This window comes from Sturnira hondurensis, unplaced genomic scaffold, assembly GCF_014824575.4.
Source record: "Sturnira hondurensis isolate 20B ecotype Veracruz unplaced genomic scaffold, ASM1482457v3 Scaffold0007401, whole genome shotgun sequence".
In the NCBI taxonomy this organism is placed as follows: domain Eukaryota; kingdom Metazoa; phylum Chordata; class Mammalia; order Chiroptera; family Phyllostomidae; genus Sturnira; species Sturnira hondurensis.
This window is the reverse complement of record NW_028080032.1, coordinates 1560151-1565981: the sequence shown is the minus strand read 5'-3', so window position 1 is coordinate 1565981 and position 5831 is coordinate 1560151. Positions and strand designations below refer to the sequence as shown.

Genomic DNA, 5831 nt, shown 5'->3' with positions numbered 1-5831 from the left:
GTAAGAACGTGGAAATCCTGACAACTTAAGACGTTCCTTCACTTGAACTGAATTGTTTGCCCGTCTCTCCCCGTGTTTGTGTGTGTTCCCTTTTGATTTTTGAGCCTTTGCAGAATCCTTGTGCTCCCACCTCTCGTCATTGTCTTCAAAGAACTGAAAAGACGTTAAACATAAGGGTACGGGAAGTCTGAGCTTTAACGTTTTACAGTTGGAAGTATTAGTGTGGAACATTTTTTTTTAAGGACAAAATGGAATACAACGAGTGAGTCAGTTATTAGTATTAAACATCTATATGCACATATTTAGTCCCCTTTGAAAACGTTTTTGGGTTGCGACATAAAACAGGTTGTATATGTATGTATTCATTCATTTATTCAATTACATTTATTGAATACCTAATGTGTTGTAAACCATAAGAATGCTGTAGTAAATTGAAAAAACACTTTCTTTCATGGAATTTACGTTCTATCAACCTTGACAACTACTAGGCTGGGGCAAGTAATAGTACCTCAGATATATTGCGGGTTTGGCTCCAGACCACCATAATCATGTAGGTCGTCAGAGAAAAAATGCAAGTTGTAATCATTTTGCTGTTGGAGGGTCTTGCCTTCCATTTGCAACAAACAAACAAACAAACAAAAACCTCAGTACCTGTGATGTACAGTAAAGCCAAGTGCAATAAAATGAGGTATGTCTGTATTCTGTGGTGCTTATTACCACTGCTAGACTATACAGGTATTTAAGTATGCACTTGCTCCTTCTACTTACCCCTACAACCCGCCACTTTTTTTTCCTTTTGACACGTATATCCTGGAACCTATACATAACCATAATTGTAGTTTGTTAGGGACTTGCTGTCTAAAAGTTGTCTGCGTACCAGCAGCATCGATGTCAGTTGGGTAACTTAGAAATGCAGTCTTAGACCCCATCTTAAGAACCACTGAGTCAGAATCTTCCTGAAGAATTCCGTCTTAAAGAGTGGTGGGAACTCATTCAGGGCACTGACTAAAGATAAAGATGGTCTCTTTTCAATTTGTGCTGCTTAAATGGTTCATAATATAGTGTCAGTTAATTACGTGTTTTAAATGCAGTGGGCATATGGCACATTTTTCAGTGCTTTTAGCTCATCATTTTGATGTCAAGATGCCAATTTAGCATTCTAAAAAGTTGAAGAGAATTTCTTAGTCTGAAGAGAATTTGTTGTGTAAACTTCTGTTATGATGACACCTGTGTGTATATTTCTACTTTTAATTTATTAAATGTTGAACTCAAAAAACTGCATGTGTTCAACAGTTCCGTATTGATTTGGAAAGCCTTGGGCCGTGGTTTACCAAAGCTTTTTGTGGCACCTTGCTTTCTTTTGTCTTCCTTTAGTGAGAAATCTGGATCTGACTTATCTTGGAGTTCTTAATATTGCTACTCATGAAAATCACCTGGAGAGCTTAAAAAAAAGCTCCAGCCCAGTATCAGCAGAGGTTGAGACCTATGAATGGAATTAAGGATTCAGTAAGATATTAGATAGAGAAACTGCAAAGGACTTTTACATTTTCCCTATTGTATGCTGAATTTGAAGGCATTTAAGAGAATTGGACTGGGAGTGTGGTGAATCAGTTTCCCAGTAATCAATTAACTTACATTTATTTAGTCTATGTCCTAAGCAAGTTGTCCAGCCTTTCTGTCTGTCTCCATGTATTCATTGGGAAAAGAAAAATTAAGACCCTGTTGTTTTTTATTTAGCTTTATATGAGTGTTACACAATGTAGTGAATACTTATATCCTATGAATATGCAGAAGAACAGCATTACATAAGGGCAGTGTTCATTGCTTCTGTTTTTCATATATAGGCATACCTTGTTTTATTGAGGTTCATGTTATTGGTCTTTATACTGTTGCTTTTTTTACAAATAGAAGACAAAATTTTCCACCAGAAAAAAAATCATGACTTGATTTATTGCAATACATGCTTATTTTGGTGGTCTGGAATTTAACCTGCATTATCTTCGAGCTATACCTGTCCCAGGCCAAGAAGATAAGCATCTGCTTTTTTTGTTTGTTGTGTGCTTTTTTTCTTTAGATTTTATTTATTTACTGTTGAGGAGGAGGGCGAAAAGAAGAGAAACATCTATATGCAAGGACTACATCGATTGGTTGCCTCTTGTAGGCTTCCAAGTAGGTACCTGGCCTGCAACCCAGGCATGTGCCCTGACTGGGAATCAAACGAACAGGCGACCTTGCAGGCTGGTACTCAGTCCACTAAGCTGCACCAGCCAGGACAAAGATGTACTTTTTTAATGGTCGTTTTCTTTTAAACAACTTTATTGAGATACAATTGTCATACAATAAACTGAACATATTTAAAGTGTGCAATTTGATGTGTTTTAGATGTATACACCAGTGAAAACTATCAGAACAATCAAAATAACCACCATCACCACCAAACTTATCCATCACCACCAAAAGTTTCCTCTTGCCCTTTGTAATCCCTTAGCCACTGTCCTTTAGCCAACCACTAATCTGATTTCTGTCACTCTAATTAAGTTTACCTGTCCTAGGATTTTATCTGATGGAATCTTACTGTAGGAGTTGGATTTTTTTTTTTGTGGGGGTGGTATGGGTGGTGGTGGAGAAGCCTCCCTTGCTTGTAGGTGAGAGCCATCTTTGATTTTGTAAGTATCAATAGTTTGTTGCTTTTTAATCACTTAGCAGTATTTCACTGCATGGAAATAAGGCAGTTTATTTTACCTTCACCAGTGGAAGGGCATTTGGGTTGTTTTTATATTCACAGTATTCATTTCACATTGCCTTGTTTTTCTCCAGTTTATTTGACTTAGGAAAAAAAAGACTTATTACTTAGCGGTCAGACCTTCTACATACAGTGAAATCAGGAGGTGACAGGGATAAAATGTGTTTGTATTGGGACTTTACTGTTGCCATTGTGCAGCTTATGAATTGTTTTCTGAGTAAAACGTCATAGCTTTTTAAAAATGCAAAATATATGCACTGACTCTTTAGTGGATTATCTCTCTTGATGTGTACATGTCTAGCTACTTTAAGCTTTATTAAATCTTTAAAGTCTACTATTTATATATTACTATTTAGGGATTGAGAATAGTAACCCATGCATGTTAGGTAACCTACTCATTAAGCAGTAAAGTTGAGATCTATGAAGTCAGTCCTAAAATGTCATAAAACTCCCTTTTGTCCATAAATGGAGAGTACCACTCATATCTAATGTTGATGTAGGTACATTTCCAATGTTTTTTTGCTTCTATTTTAGCAAAGCAGTGCCTCATGTTTATTATGGTATTGACATTTTGTGCCTGAATAAGTCAGAGCTAGTAACTAAAATTGAATATGCCTTATATTCGTTGTAGGATAATATATAGATAGATATTGCAGTTATAATAACTTGGGCATTTAAAAATTCACTTTTGTCATTATTTTGATTTATTCTCAAGATAGAAAAGATTGGATTTTTTTGTTTTGCAGCTTTAAAAATACTTTTACTTTGCATGTAGTAGAAGTTACTCTTAGGTGTAAATTTCGTGAGTTTTGACCAATGCATTGATCATGTGACCACCATCTCAACCAGGATGCAGAACAGTTACAGTTCCCTTCTGCTACCTCTTTGTGGTGATCTTTCACCACTCCATACATGGCAGTCAGCACCTCTATGGTTTTTGCATTGAAATGATTAGATTTTAAGATGATTGCATGAGTGATTATCAGAAGTTTTTTTACTGTCGTGAAGGCTGGAAACAGTGGTTATCAGAGTGGGGATGGGACTGATGGTGTCTTGTGCCCTCCACGTTTATAATGATTATGGTTAACAGAGACTGAGCACTCACAGTGGCACAGGCACTGGGCCAAATATTACATATATGATCTCACATAATCCTCATGGGACCTTTGGGATAGACACTCATAATCATTGTAGATTGAAAACCAGACAAAAAACAGACTTACAGGAGTTGACTAGCCTTTCGGAGGTCACGTGAAGGGGCAGATTTTGAACACGTGTGTTTTACTAGGACCTGAGGACTTGACTGCTCCACGTGGTAGTGCATATGTCTGTTTCTGACAAAGTATTGTCTGGGCCAAAAAAAGTTTCTTTAGTTTTTTTCCATACAATGGCTGTCCTTTAGTAGTGCGTAGTTGTCTTTAACTTCATTTGAAACTATTTTGTTGGATTGTATTGTGACAACTGACATATCAGTGTGCATTTTTAAAAAACTTCTCAAAATTAGTGAATTTTTGTACAACCATTTTAATATTGAAGATGGAAGAAACTATGCAACACTTTCATCTTGTTATACTTTATTATTTCAAGAAATGTAAAAATGCAGTGAAACACAAAAAAAGATGTGTGCAGTGTATGGAGAAGGTGCTGTGACTGATCAGGAATGGCAAAAGTGGTTTGCGAAGTTTCTTGGTACTATTGATGTTTTGGCCAAATAATTGTTTGTTGTGGGGCTGATGCCCTGCCCTGGAAGATGTTTAGCAGCACCCCTGGCACCTACCCCCTAGAAGGCAATAGCAGGGAAGAGCTGACATACTCAAAATATCCAAATCAATAAAGTTATTGGTGAAAATTAAAAATGTGTTTTTTATTTTATGGAAAAAAATAAATGGACTTTTTGGCCAACCCAATATTAAAAATTAGACATTGTCTGTTACTGAAGCATCCTCTACAGCTCTGGGTGGGTTTTGTTTGTGGGCACAGTGGGAAGGGGAGAGCCATGTGATAAGTCTACTGACTGGATTAAGGGTATAGAGTGACTAAAAGAACTGTTGCATGGAATTAATCATAGTATAGAGGAATTCAGTATTTGACCAGCATTTACAGACTCAGAAAAGAAAATAGAGTCCTAATTTTTTTTGCCAGTGTGCATTATTCTCCTCCCATTGTTGGAGCTTTCCTATTTGTTTTGTTTTTCCCTTTTTTATAAACTGATTTTGGCTTTCAAAATTAACATATGAATAATAGGAAAAGTTGATTCTTTTTTACACTGAAGTTGCCTTTTCAAACTTTATCTAGACTGTCACCAGCAAGACCTTTGCTCATTTGTCATTTTCCTTGGTATTTTGTTAAAGTTTGGGATTTCTTCCTTGATACTTTTTTTGTGTGTGCGTGTGATAAATTTGAGAGAAGGGGACAGGGAATGAAATGATTTCTCATTCTTGAATTATAGTTGTTCCTTCAGAAGTTCTAGACTTCTGTTGTTTTCAGTTTTGCTCCCATAGCTAATGAAAGATTTTTGAAGATGGTAGGAGTAGGTATAATAATTTTCTTGATAAAATTTGAAATTCAGGGATTAGAAACTTAAAGTTATTTTCTGGTCTTTTTAATCTGTAGTGGTTGTTTTGGCTGGTGACACAAGCCAGCAATGCTAAAAGGAAGACAAATGTGAATTTCAGAATGCCTTGCATTTTCCCACAGAATAATCTAGGAGGTCATTCACTTTCTTTATTAGAGTTTATCTCTGCTTTGTATTTAAATGACAGGGCAGTCTTGTGATATTGTTTAATCTATTTCCACTCCCTCCCCAAATTAATTTTCTTAAGGATCTTAAGGTCTTTCTCTTTCTACTAAAGACACACATACACACATATTTTTGCTGGGGTTATATGGTATCAGAGTCCCCTTTGTGAAAGAATGCTTGTTTTCAGGCCAGAGAAAGTATGTTCAGCGATGAAAAATAGATAATAAGACAGTATTTGTAAGATTTGTAACAGATTTTAACTTGTCGTTATGCTTATGCAAATTATGTGCTTTTAGATATTTGGAAAATTGACCTTTTTGGAGATTGTCCTGATATTTTGAAAAACGT

General features: G+C 36.0%; 1 protein-coding gene across 1 annotated transcript in view; it reads left to right on the top strand.

Moving 5' to 3' along the window:
• SLX4IP (SLX4 interacting protein) overlaps nt 1-5831 on the top strand; it is a 215088-nt gene that overhangs the window by 1062 nt on the left and 208195 nt on the right. The window lies entirely within an intron of this gene.